Here is a 14142-nt window from a genome sequence, read left to right on the forward strand (position 1 = left end):
GAAATTCTACTTACGTTTCCAGCCTTTCGTACTCAAGACTGCAACATCAACCCTTACCTGAGTGCCAGCCTGCTGGCTTCCCTTGCAGATTTCAGGTTTACCAGCCCCTACAATCACATGACCATGAACCCTCAATTTCAATCTCTATCTCTCATATATATATATATATATATATATATATATATATATAGTGTGTGTGTGTGTGTGTGTGTGTCCTATTGGTTCTGTTTCTCTGGAGAATCTTGGCTGATACATTAGCCCTGATCCCTCTACATAAACCTTATTCCCATCTTCTCATCAGCCCAGATATCACCTCCTCTAGGAAGCCTTCTGGAGCATTCTCACATGGGACACTTGTGCATTTAGGTGGCCACCTGCATGAAAGAGACCTGAGCAGACAGCTGGATGCAGGCAAAGTTCCTGGCTCCTCCATTCCTTCACTTTGACCCAAGGGGTCTTGGTTCCCCAGCTGGAAGCTTCCAGGGCACGCCAAGGATTTCTGTCGGGTCTGGGATCTGACAGCAGGACACCCACGACTGCTCTCTGGCTTCCTGGTGCCCAGTGGAGGCTGTGACAAGGATGAGGAGGACAAGACTGCGGCTTAGGACCCCAGACCCCAGCCACCAGAGGCTGTACTACAAAGTGGTTGGGAGCCAGGTTTGGAAGGAAAGTCTGCTTGGTTTTGAATCCCAGCTCTGCCACTTACCAGTCATTGTCACCTCAGGAAAGCCAATACCCTCTGTCAGACTTTCTCTTCTTCACAACGAGAATAATAACGCTTATCTCTGAGGGTACCCGGAGGATTAGATGAGGTAACACAAAGCACCTGCACAGGGTAATCACTCTATAAATGACAGGTATTATTATTGTTATTGATGCTATTTTCACTGTTAACCATGTGGCTGCAGGCAAACGGCATAACCTCTCTCGGCCCCATTTCCCGGTCTCTAAACTGAGGACAAAAATAACAGGAAACGCTTCACGGAGTGGCTCTGGGCACGAAATGAGATAAAACATGTAGAGCGACGCTCTATAAACAACAGCTATTATTAGGCAACAATATTTAGTAGTATTGTTGTTATTATTATGATATGGGCCCGCCCACAGAGGTAGCCCCTGGATCCCTCCGCCTAGGAGGGATCTGAGAACCTGGGTGGAGGAAAAGCCCCGCTCAGAGCCCCCTCCCCGCGCCCCCGCCCCTCAGGCCCCTTTGAAGTCCCCAGGGGCCCCCGGGGCCCCGTGATAAATGTCCCAGCCCTATAGGTTATGACTTGCTGCCAGATTTGACGTTAACCATCATGCCCTGGCTGGGTGTTTGAAGAAAGTGGCTAAATGCTGCTGGGGCTGATGGGGGAGATAGCCGCCGAGGCCCCGTCTTTGAAAGCCGGCCGCCCGGGCGAGAGCTGGCGAGGAGGCCGGCTCCGCTGCAGCTGTTTAGTCTACCAATCACGGTGGTGACAGCGAGTCTGTGCGGCCGCGGGGAGGGCCGCGCGGGGCGGGAGGGGCGCCTGCGGCCGCTGGGGCGTTCCCGTCGCTTTCTTTCTTTTCCTGGGGGTGTATGTGTGCATGCGCTCGGTGCTCGGTTCACACCTTTGCGGTGAGCAGGGAGAAGGCTGCAGGGGACAAAGAGCCGGAATGGAAGCCCAGTCCCCCGCCCCCAACCGGGGGGCTCGCTGCTGCCTCGCCTCCCCTTGTTTCCCCTAAAACAGAAGCGCGTTTCACGAAGAGGTTCATATCCCAGGCTTCAGAGTCAGCCGGGCGCTGCCTCTTCTTGCAGGGTGTCCTTGGGAAAGATCCTTGACCTCCCCAGCCTCGGTTTCCTCATCTGTAAAATGGGGGTGAGTAACGGCACCTCCCTCATAGGGTTCCGCGACGCTGAATGTGTGTGAAGCGTCTTGCACAGAACCAGGTACACAAGCGAAGGCTGGGCAGATGGAAGCTGATCCCCAACGGTGTTTGGGGGTGCATAAAAAGAAGAGCCACCTTTGCTGTGGGGCTCCCAATGTGTCCCCAGACTCCTCATCCCAACTTCTGGTTCACTCCACCCTTCTCCGTTCATTTGTTCTTTCAAACAACTTGTCTCCAAGGCAGAGAAGCATCATAATTAAAAATAATCGCTACCATTAGGGAGCCCTTACTCTCGGCCAGGCACCGTGCGGAGCACTTTACAGGTCCCAGCTGACCTGGGAGGAAAGCGGTGCCATGGAACCCTTTCACACGGTACAAACCCAGGCTCAGTGAGAAGCCCCTGGCTTAGTGAGCAGCAAGAAAAAACACCAGCCCAGTTGTCTCTTGGGTCACAAGTGGCGCTGCAGACGGGGTGCTGGAGGACAGAGGTGTGGGTTCTTAGGCCACTCGATAGCCAGAAATGTCCCTCATCTGTAAATCGGGAATAACGACACCTGACTTATAGGGTTGGTGGGAGTTTTAGGTAAGATAACAGTGAACGGTGCCTGGCGCTTAGCAAGGTCTTAATAAATGGTAGCCCGTGTGATTTTTGAGCACCTCCTCTGCCCCAGCCTGTGCTAGGAACTGGAGACCCAAAGCTCATCGCGTCAAAGCACCTGACCCATCAGGACACACCAGGTCGCCCTTCGGCGAAAACAACGCAGTGCTTAGCGCAACCAAGGCTTAGTTCACACTCATGCTACGCGCCCAACACAGGTGAGCAGGAGTTTCTGTTCCGCCAGGCACTCGGGGACAGCAGCTGGTGGCCCCTCCACTTACACATGCGTTTCCAAGGTCACTGGCAAGGTGAACAGAATACGGTGAATCACACACTGGCTCGTAAAGTTTGTATCACCAACATTTTATTGGCCACTGTAAATCACTTGGTGATGCCTAACCTCAAAGAGAAGTACACCCTTATCATGGGTTAGAAAGAGGGAGAAAACGACCACCACAAGTCCCATAGTCCAGGAGGGGAGGAAAATATGTAAACAGCTATCCTGATGGAGTTATGTCCTCACTAAGCACTGTGTCAACACAGAGGTCAGGGGAGGCTACATGGCAGAAGTAAGCTAAGAGCCCAAGCCTGGCTTTTAGACCAGTCGATGGTTCTTCCACTGGGGGCAAGGATCCACGGTTGGCTTTCAAGGATCCAGGAATCGCCTGAAACTGCAAAATCTTAGAGGTAGGTGGGTTTGTACATTTTTATGGGAAGAACATCTTAACTTTCATGATCTGAGACTCTGGCCACCAGATGATGTCTGTGCCTTTCTCCTGACATCAGCCCCTTCTATTACAGTGTATCTTAAAGTGCAGTGTTTAAGCCACTGCGGCACACAGTCTGGGAAGTTGTAAGATATGCATAGTCCCGGGACCAGCCCTGAATCAGAATCTCTGGGGGTAAGGCTGGGCAATCTGAATTTTAACGAGTTCTCAGGTAACCCTGCTGCGCCCCCAAACTTGGAGAATGAAGCAAGTGAATGAGGCTGTGAGTGAAGCATGGTGAGTGAACACACAAGACCCTCTGTGGCCAGAGAGTGCTTTACAGTTTGCACAGTGCGGCCACGCACTGTACCTAGTTCGACTGGCACAGCAAAAGGGTGGAGAGAAGGCACCAGGCTCTCTGACTGGCACAGAGGAGGGGTTCAGTGTCACTGAGAGAGACAGGAAATGCAGGGGCAGCCAAAAAAAAAGAAGAAAGAAAGAAAGAAAGAAAGAAAGAAAGAAAGGCCTAAAAATATTCACTCTGGAATCAGACATCCCTGGGTTCAAATCTCATCCTTGCCAGTTACCAGCTGGGGACCTCTGACAAGTTCCCTACCCTCTCTGGGCCCACCTACTTCATCTGGCCCCGGAATGACGGTCTCAGCTCCTTCACAGCACTGTGCACACACCCCAGGCACTCTAAAGGATCGCCAGAGAATAATAACTGTTTTAATGATTTCTGTGCTAGTTCTCAGGAACTCCCTTCTTGAGGGGAGCAGAAGGAAAACCTGAGGCGGTTCCACTCTTGAGTTCTAGAGGCTGAAATCAAGGCCAGGCACAGCCCCTCAGCCTCCTGTCCTAGACACCTGTGCACGCACACACACTTGCCCTTTTTGTCCTTGATACCGCTGTTGAAGCCCCGTCTGACATAGTAGTTAGACACCCCCCCACCCCCGACCCAGGGCTCAGGGCCAAGGGTCAGATCGGTGTTTCCCAGCCTCGTCTGTGCCAAAGAAGAACCTAGCAAGTGTGTTCAAGATACAGATTCCCGGCCCCACCCCTGGCGGTTCTGATTCTATGGCTTGGGGCCCCAGAAACTGCAGTTTAACATGTTCCTGGGGATTCTGACTCTCAGCCAGGTCCTTGAGACGATGCTCGGAACTCCAGTTGGTTCAGAACATGCAGGTTTCGAATGTCTGATAGGGAGATGGAGGTCCTGGCTCACACAGGACCCTGTGCCCAGCAGGGATACAGCCCCAAGATGAACCCTCTCCTCCCCAGCAAGCTACCTGCCCACCCATCTCCAGGATCCCCTGTGCTACCCTTCCCCTTGCAGCTTGGGGCAGGGAGAAGGGGCGACTGTATCTTTAGGTGACTTGGGTGGGGGAAAGAGCCCTGGACTGGAGTCAGGAAACACAGCAGGGGAGATTCCTTGGCTCACCCCATAACCTTCAGGCACTCAGAGCCTCAGCGTCTGATCTGTCTGTGGGGCTCACTCCCCTGACTGAAGGAGATCAGAGGAGAAGCTTTGGCCTCCGGGCGCTACCCTGCACAGCACCCCTTCTGAAGCCCTGCACCTAACTTTGTTTTCTCGTCTTTAAGTAGGGCCCCATAAAATCTACTCTGGGCCCTGGCCAAGATAGTGGCTATGAAAGTGCCAAATGAGGGACAGACCCAGCAGCGGCTCTCACCCAGGAAACTCAGCACCTTAAAAAGGGGAGAGATAAGGCCTCCTAGGTTGCTCCCGGAGCACCCCCTCCTCTGCCTGCTTTGATTTCTCCACTTCTCTCCTAGCCAGAGACCTGCCTGGGAGTTTATCAGCAGGGAGTGGCAGGGCCTGCTAATCACAGGCTGCTCTGGGCCAGGGGATTAACTCTACAGACCTGAGCTGGCCCGGGTCAGGGGCCCTGGCTACCAGCTGTGCCCCAAGGGTTCTCAGCTTCAGATTGTTTATGGGGAGGAGGAGGGGGGGAGGTTATGGGACCCTGAGGGAGGAACCCTCAGCAAACTTGCAACAGAACCACAGCAGCAGAGAGATTAAAATTAAATCGAGCACCTCACTCTCCTGCTTAGGACCCTCCAGGGGGCTTCCTCTCTGTGCAGAATAAACTCCAAACCCATGCCCCGCCCACAAGGCCCTCCTGGCCTCTCTGAACTCAGCCCTGGCTCTGGGGCGCTCCAGCCATGCCTGCCTTCTCTCCCTCCTGGACCACCACCCCCTCCCCAGCTTATTCTCGCTCTGGGACTCTGGACTGGGCTCTTCCTGTGTCTGGAACCCCATTCCCAGATCTTCAAAAGGCTCTCCCTCCAGGTGTCATCTCAAATGGCTTATCGCAGAGAGGACTTTCCCCCCTGCCTTCCTGAGGGAGGGCCGTCCCTTCCCACTGTCACATTATTATCCCTCTGTTTTATTTTTCAATCAGAGGCTGAAATTCATATCTGTTTTCTGCTTATTTTCTGCCTCTGCCAAGAGAGGAGGTGAACTGAGAGCCTCTGCCCAGTGCTTAGGGGGAGCCACCTACTGGGGGCTCTGAACAGTTTGCAGAATGAGGGCTATAGACCTGTCAAGCCACTGTCCTGGGTTCTGGGCAGGGACTGGGGATGGGGATGGGGGGGGGGGGGCGTGCCAGGAGCCCTGCTCTGAGCCCATGTGCTTCCCATTGTGGGAGAGCGAACTGAACGGGTGTATTTAAAAAGGCAAGCAACACCTGCCGGTTTCAGGTGCAAACCTGGAGGCTGGGTTGGAGGAGATGGTTCCATACCTCACCAAGTGGTAGGAAGGATGCCTGGGGAGCTTGTTGCAAAGATGGCTACCTGGACTTCGCCTCCAGGAGCAGGTAGGATGGGAAGGATTCTTGGGCCCCCGTGGTCAGAGAAGGCTTCCCAGAGGGGCCATGCTGTGAACAGGTACATCTGGGGTTGGGGAGGAGAGGGGCAAAGGGAAGGCTGGGCACCTTCTCTTGCGCCCAAGTGTGAGACCCCAAGGTGGAATATGGTAAGACTTGGGGAGGCCCTGGAGAAAGGGGAAGAAGGGCAGGGCTTCAGACCCCCTGCTGCTCCTCCCAGCCACTCTCCTCCTCCCAGGATATCCACCACCTCCTGCCACAGAGGCAGTTCTACCCCTCAGCTCACATCACCTGGCATCGGAGCCAGCAACCCATCCCGGCAAGAACTGGGCCAACTCTCAACCCCTGCTTCCCCCACCCGGTACAGTGAGGTGCTTGGTGTGAGAGCACTGCTTGGCCCCCTGAACTGGGCGGGGGACCATGGTCCTGCCACATGGAAAGTTTGGTGGCCACAGGAAAGTACTTAAAAAGAATCTCTGAGCCTCAGTTTCCTTATCTGTAAAATGGGAGGGTTAAACATGCTAATGCGTGAAAGGCCCCCAGACCACCGTCTGGCACACAGCAAGTGCTTAATAACTGCAGTGAATGTTTTTGCGGCCCTTTCCCCAGAGCCCAAAGCCTTGGGCCCCCGGCGCGGGCCGCCCGCCTAACCCTGGCCTCTAGCGCCACCTACCGGCCAAGTGGCAGAGTGGCGGACTCAGGGGCCGCGAGTGCACGTGTCCGATCTGCCCCCACTCCCTGAGGGACGCGGGCGGGCCCCTCCCGGGCGGGCCCCTCCCTCCGCGGGCCTCCCCTGCCTCATCAGTTAAAAGGTGGTGTCCTTTGGCGCTCACGTCAGCTTGGTTTGGGCTTGCAGAGAGTCTTCGGGGCGGGGAGTGGGGGTGGGGGATGCTCTCCTGGAGGGACTGGCTCGGCCCGAGTTCAGAAGACAGGTGCCCAGGGCGGACGGGGGCCGCTGCTCCGGCCGGTCACGCCCCTTCCACCGCGGGCGAGCTGCTGGACGCGGTCCGCTGGGGTTTCCGACAGGTTCCAGGCTCGCCCCGCGACCCCAGCCGCTGCACCCCGGGAGCAGGGGAGAGCGCGTGCGCCACACCCCCGCTGCGCCCATGACGCGCACAGGGTTCCAGAGCCAGACACACGCACCCACGACGTTAATTTTGGTTTTTTTCCGGCTTGATTTGTTTAAGGTCTGCCCGCTGAACACTTCTCCCCGGAGTGTCGGCTCCCGCAGGGCGGACAAGGTCCTCAGCTCTCGTGTCAGCCGGTATCACCAGGCAGGGGGCTGGCACGCAGCTCTCCAGGGCTACTTGGTGAGTTAGTAAATAGAACGACACTCACGACGCACACAATCACGCCCAATCTCAGTCACGCTCTCCACCGGCGCGCACACGCACACACGCGCGCGCGCGCACACACACACACACACACACACACACACACACTCGCTCCAGCGAACGCGCGTGCACCCTTGGCGTGCAGCGAGAGCATCTGGCGCCCTGCCAGCCTCCCCGCACCTCCCTCCTCTGCTTCCTGTACTAAGGGCTCCATCCAGCCCTCTTGAGGCCATCAGGGGAGGGAGTCCGGAGGGGTCCCAGTGACCCACAGGGAGATGCAAAGATTTTATGAATCTGCTGGCTGTAAATTCCCACCACCTATACCCACCCCACCTCCCTTCTCACTTGAGAGAGAGTATTTCCCCAACCTCTGCTCGCCCTCCAAAGTTCTCCTCCAAGTAATGAGGGCCATTCAGATGGGACCGTTCCCCCAGCCATCACACACACCATACCACCACGGCCATTTAGACTGATAGGCTGGAGTCCCACCTCTGTGCTGATCAGGTGGGTAGCAAGTGGCCTTGGCCACTTGGACAAGTGACTTGACCTCAGTGACTTCCTCAGGGAAACGTGACTAATAATAGGACTTCTCATGGGTTTAAGTGACAGTGAAAAGAGATAATGCAGTATAAGTCCCTCAATGCCTAGCACCTGTGAAATGCTCAGAAAATTGAGTTATGGTTCTTCTTATTATAGGGCCCTTAATATGATTAGTCTTAGAACTGCCATTTAGACTTAAAATAGCAGAACTAGACAGGCTCTGACAGAACCCCTACTGCAATGGTTTCATTGCAAGCTGGAGACAAAGAAGCCCGGAGAGGGGAAGGGGCTTGCTCAAAATCACTCTGCCAGTCAGTTGTAGAACCATGTCAAGAATTCCGATGTCTCAGGCAAAGCGTTCTTAGACAAGACATCAAAAACACAATCCACAAAAGACAAAAGATAAACTGGAATTTGTTGAAATTAAGAACTTCTGTACTTTGAAAGACATTGTTAAGAAACTGAAAAAATAAACCACAAATCGTATACCTGATAAATCACTAGTATTCAACATAAAGAATTTGCAAAATTCAATAGTAAGAAAGCCTAATGTTAAAACGGGCAAAAGGCTAGAAGAGACACTTCACCACAGAAGATATATGCATGGCAAATAAGAATGAAAAGATGCTTGTATTTAGTCAGTAAGGAAATGAAAATTAAAAGTATAATGAGCTTCTACTACACACTTATTAGAATGGCTAAAATTGAGAGGGAAAGCTGACAATACCTCGTGCTGATGAGGATATGAAGTGACTGGAACTCTCATACATCAGTGGTGGGAATACAAAAGATGCAACCACTTCGGAATATAGTTTCACAATTATAAAGTTAAGCATACACTTATCATAAAACCCGGCAATCTCGTTTCTAAGCCTTTATTTACCAATGAGATGAAGATTCATGTGCGTGCAAAAATCTGTACATAAGTGTTTGCAATAACTTAATCATAATCGTATAAACTGAAAACCCAAATGTCCACTGGTGAAGAGATGAAAATATAGCACAAGCTTACTCCCTCCCAGGAAATACTGTTTCTAAATATTAAGTGCCATTTGATCTGACCAGGATCCCCTGGTGGAAAAAAAGGTGTGCAGAACTTGAAAAATATTGTTTTAAATAAAACCACAGTGTAGGTCATAATATCAATATCTCCAAAACAATATCAGTCCCTCCAGAACAATTTCCTAGTGGTTCTGTGAAAGTCACCTGCAAAATTTGAAAAAAAAAAAAAAAAAAACCAACAACAAATTTTAGGGTGACTTCTGGAATGGTACTTAGGAATCTTTGAGGGTTTTAACTTTTTTGTTGTGATGTACAATATACATCCTGAAAAGCGCATAAAAAGGGACCATACAGCTCAAGTAGTTTCCGTAAAATGAATATGCCCATGTGCCTAGACGCCCCGTGAGGAAGCAGAACAGTGCCTACACCCCCAAATTTCCCTTACCCCCTTCGGGATCACACCACCCTCCCTCTTCCCCCAGAAGTCATACTAACCGCTCTGCCTTCTTTTTTTTTTTTTTTAATTCATTTTTGAGAGACAGAGCGAGACAGAGCGCGAATGGGGGAGGGGCAGAGAGAGAGAGAGAGGGAGACACAGAATCTGAAGCAGGCTCTAGGCTCTGAGCTGTAAGCAGAGCCCAATGTGGGGGATGTGGGCTTGAGTTCACGGAGTAGACTGCGAGATAGTGACCTGCACTGAAGGAAGTCAGATGTTTAACCGACTGAGCCACGCAGGTGCCCCAACCACTCTGCCTTCTAACACTAGTTGTGCCTGGCTGGGGACTTGATGTTCATGAAATAATAATGCATGAACTTGTGTTTGCTTCTTGCTTCCCTTGTTGAACAACATGCTTTAAAGACTGATCCTTGTCATTGTACGGAACATTTTTAAAGTCAGCTCTGCTGATTCTTAAGCTCATCCAGTTTCGAAAATCTTTTCCAAGAAAGCTGAGACTCAGAGAGGGAGAGGAATTCATGGAAGGTCATACAGGCAGTCGGTGGAAAAACTGTGATGGGCTCATCTAACACACATCCTGAGCTTTTTGCATGTCCCTACATCTGTTATCTATGGTGCTGGGGACAGAATTTTGGTTTGTTAATCACATTTAGATGGCAAACAATGTGATAGGATATCACCATTTTTCCTACCCTGGGCAACTTCCACAGGAAACCACCCAGCACCCTGGAGGAAAGCCTGCCACTTGAGCTTGAGTAAGAGGCGTGACCACTCTATGCCTCAACTTCCCCAGATGTGAAATGGAGATAGAAATACCAGTACCTAATTCACAAGATTGTCAAGAGAGCTGAGACAGAGCATGGAATAGTGTCTCCTCAAATGGCCTCAGTAACTTAATGGTAGCTATTTTTATTATTTCTCCTTACTCCCCAGTGGCTCACACTGAACCAATACTCAGGGTGACAGCAGCTCAGATAAAACCATGGCAAATTCCCTCACGGTGTCAATGGGACACAGGGGCATCATGGTAGAAAGTTCAGTAGAGAAAGCATGTTTAGGAAGGGCACGCAGGGTGGTCCAGGGGCTCCATTTTAGCCACTGACTGCCTTGTAGCCTTTGGCAAGTTTCTTCCTCTCTCTGGACTCCAGTTTCCACCTACTTAAAATGATGGTATGGAACTAAATGGTGTCCAGGTATCAGAGCGGAGAGCTCAAGTTGGTGTATCTACTGGTGCCCCTCCTTGTCTCTCCCTGAGTAACATCCTCCTGCCCATGGCCTCTGCGCCTCACCAGAGTAAGGGACCCCACCAAGATACTGTGACCTGGAGAAATGCACATGTACCCTATATCACTGGCCATGGGACTTCTTGTGCCAAGGCTCCCTGAGGCGTCTTCCTAGATCCCTAGAAGTCTCTACCCCCCAGGCTAAGAACCTCCAATCTCTCCTACCCTTGAGTTCCAGACCCTTTTCTCCCAATGGTTCACAAGCACTTAAAAAAAATGCAGTTTTATGGAAACAGAATTCACATAAAGTGTACCATTGAGTGCGTGTTAGCATATTATGATAGCTGCACAGCCATCACCACTGTCTAATTCCAGAACATTCTTATCACCTTAGCAGTCACTCCCCATTTCCCCCCTCACCTGGACAACCATTAATTCTGTCTTTATGGATTTGCCTGTTCCAGACATTTGATATAAATGGAACCATACAACATGACTCTTTGTGTCTGGCTTCTTTCATTTATCATAATGTTTTCAAGGCTCATCGTGTTATAGCCTGTATTGGTACAAAGCTTCTTTTTATTGCTGAATAATAGTCCATTGTATGGCTGTACGTCATAATATTTATCTGCTTGTCCACTGATGGATATTTGAGTTGCCTCCACCTTTTGATTATTGTGAATAATGCTGCTGTGAACATGGGTATACAAATATCTGTTGGAGTCCCTGCTTTCACTTCTTCTGGGTATCTACCCAGAAATAGAATTGCTTTATCCTATGGTAATTCTATGTTTAAATTTTTGAGGATCCGTCAAGCTTTTCCACAGAGGCTGCACCACTTCTCATTCCCATCAGCACTATTAGAGGGTTCTAGTTTCTCCACACCCTCTCCAACACTTGTTTTTTTTTTTTATTTATATTTTTTAATGCTTATTTTTGAGAAAGAGAGAGACAGAGCATGAGTTGTGGAGGAACAGAGAGAGAGGGAGACACAGAATCTGAAGCAGGCTCCAGGCTCTGAGCTGTCAGCACAGAGCCCTACGTGGGGCTCGAACTCACGAATGGTGAGATCATGACCTGAGCCAAAGTTGGAGGCTTAACTGCCTGAGCCACCTGGGGTGCCCCGTTTTTTTTAATGTTTATTTACTTATTTTGAGAGAGATAGAGACAGCACCAGTGGGAGAGGGACAGAGAGAGAGAGAGAGAGAGGGAGGGAGAGAGAGAATCCCAAGGAGGCTCTGCATCATCAGCACGGATGTCTGATGCAGGGCTCGAACCCATGAACTGAGAGATTGTGACCTGAGCCAAAATCAAGGGTCAGGACCCCCTCCAACACTTGTCTTTGATTACAGTCATCCTACTGTGTGGGAAGTGAAATCTCATTTGCATTGTTTTGATTTGCATTTCCTGGTGACTAAATGATGTTGAGCATCTTTTCATGTGTTTATTGGTCATTTGCATGTTTTGTTTTGTTTTTCTGGGGAAATGTCTATCTTTATCCCAGTACCACACTGCTTTTACTATAGCTAGTAAATTTTAAAATCAGCAAGCATGAATCCTCCAACTTTGTACTTTTCAAGATTGTTTTGGCTGTTCTGGGTCCCTAATGTTTCCATATGAATTTTAAGGTCAACTTGTCAATTTCTGAAAAGACTCCAGCTTTGACTTTGTAGGAATTGCATTGAATTTGTAGATAGATTTTGTAGGAATTGCATCAAATTTGCAAATAATTTGGGAGCGTATTACCCACAAACATAGGATGTCTTTCCACTTCGGTCTTCAATTTCTTTCAATGATGTTTTACATTTTTGTTAAATTTATTCCTGGTATTTTATTCTTTATGATGCCTTTGTAAGCAGAGTTGTTTTTCTTAATCTCCTTTTCATCTTTTCCATGCCAGTGTATAGAAATACAATTGAATTTTGTGTGTTGAAAAAAAAAATGTATCTGAAGAACCTTTCAAAATGCTTGTTCACAGGCCCACCTCTATAGAGGCTGTAGCGAGGTCTGGAAATCTGCATTTATTTAGATGTTTGTTTGTTTATTTTTAGAGAGAGAAGAAACATGCGCACACGTGCGTGAGCAAGGGAGGACAGAGAGAGAGGGAGGGAGAGAATCCCAAGCAGGCTCCACACTGTCAGCATGTGGGGCTCAAACTGAACCATGAGATCATGACCTGAGCCAAAATCAAGAGTCGAATGCTTAACCAACTGAGTCACCAGGCACCCCTGGAAATCTGTAATTTTTTTTTAATTTTATTTTTTATTTTTTAAAATTTACATCCAAATTAGCATACTGCAACAATGATTTGAGGAGTAGATTCTTTAGTGCACCTTACCCATTTAGCTCATCCCCCCTTCCACCACCCCTCTAGCAACCCTCAGTTTGTTCTCCATATTTATGAGTCTCTTCTGTTTTGTCCCCCTCCATGATTTTATATTATTTTTGTTTCCCTTCCCTTATGTTCATCTGTTTTGTCTCTTAAAGTCCTCAGATGAGTGAAGTCATATGATGCTTATCTTTCTCTGACTAATTTCACTTAGCATAATACCCTCTAGTTCCATCCACATAGTTGCAAATAGCAAGATTTCATTCTTTTTGGTTGCCAAGTAATACTCCATTGTGTGTGTGTGTCCCTACATCCATACATCCATCATCCATTTTCTTTATCCATTCATCCATCGATGGACATTTGGGCTCTTTCCATACTTTGGCTATTGTTGATAGTGCTGCTATAAACATGGGGGTGCATGTGTCCCTTCGAAACAGCACACCTGTATCCCGTGGATAAATGCCTAGTAGTGCAATTGCTGGGTCGTAGGGTAGTTCTATTTTTAGTTTTTTGACAATGGAAATCTGTAATTTTAATCTTCTGTTTGGCGGCATTTTTCCCCCAAAGTGTTTCAGTGCATTTAGATTACAATATTTTGTTTTACATAAGTGCTATCATACTGTGTATATTGTTCTGCAACTTGATTTTTCTCCAATAGCATACTTAGGAGATCATCTGCACATCCATACACACACATTCTGTTTAATTGCTGCACAGCGTGACAGAGTGTGGCCATCTCCCAGCTGACTTCACCACCCCTCTCTTCATGACTGTTTCCTTTTCACAACTGTCTTTCATGTCTCCATCTTTCTTACTACATTGTCTCACTACATTATTCAGTTCTTCAAACAGAATACACAGGCTCTAGAGTCAGACTACCTGGGTTTAAACTGCAGTTCTGCCCTTCACCAGTCATGCAACCCTGGGCAAGTTCCCACTTCTCTGTCTTCTGTAAGGTGGGGGCAATGGTAATTGAGGCCGATGTGAGTTTCAACACAGAGCTCACTTAGCTCAGGCACCTGGTACACAGTAGGTGCTCAAGAAATATTGGTTGGATGTATCAGCAGATGAATAGTTTGCCCACAAGCCCCTTTGTATCCCCTAGAACATAATGCCCCTAAAAAATAAAGAAAAGTGCCATAGTTAGCAGAGGTTAGGAAATGGCTGCTTTAGAATGTTTATGTTTCCCACAGGCTAGGGACATAAGAAACTGGATTTGGAGGCAGATCCTTGTGGTCACCATGCAGATCTGTTA

Source organism: Panthera onca, chromosome A1 (assembly GCF_046562875.1).
Source record: "Panthera onca isolate mPanOnc1 chromosome A1, mPanOnc1 haplotype 2, whole genome shotgun sequence".
Lineage (NCBI taxonomy): Eukaryota > Metazoa > Chordata > Mammalia > Carnivora > Felidae > Panthera > Panthera onca.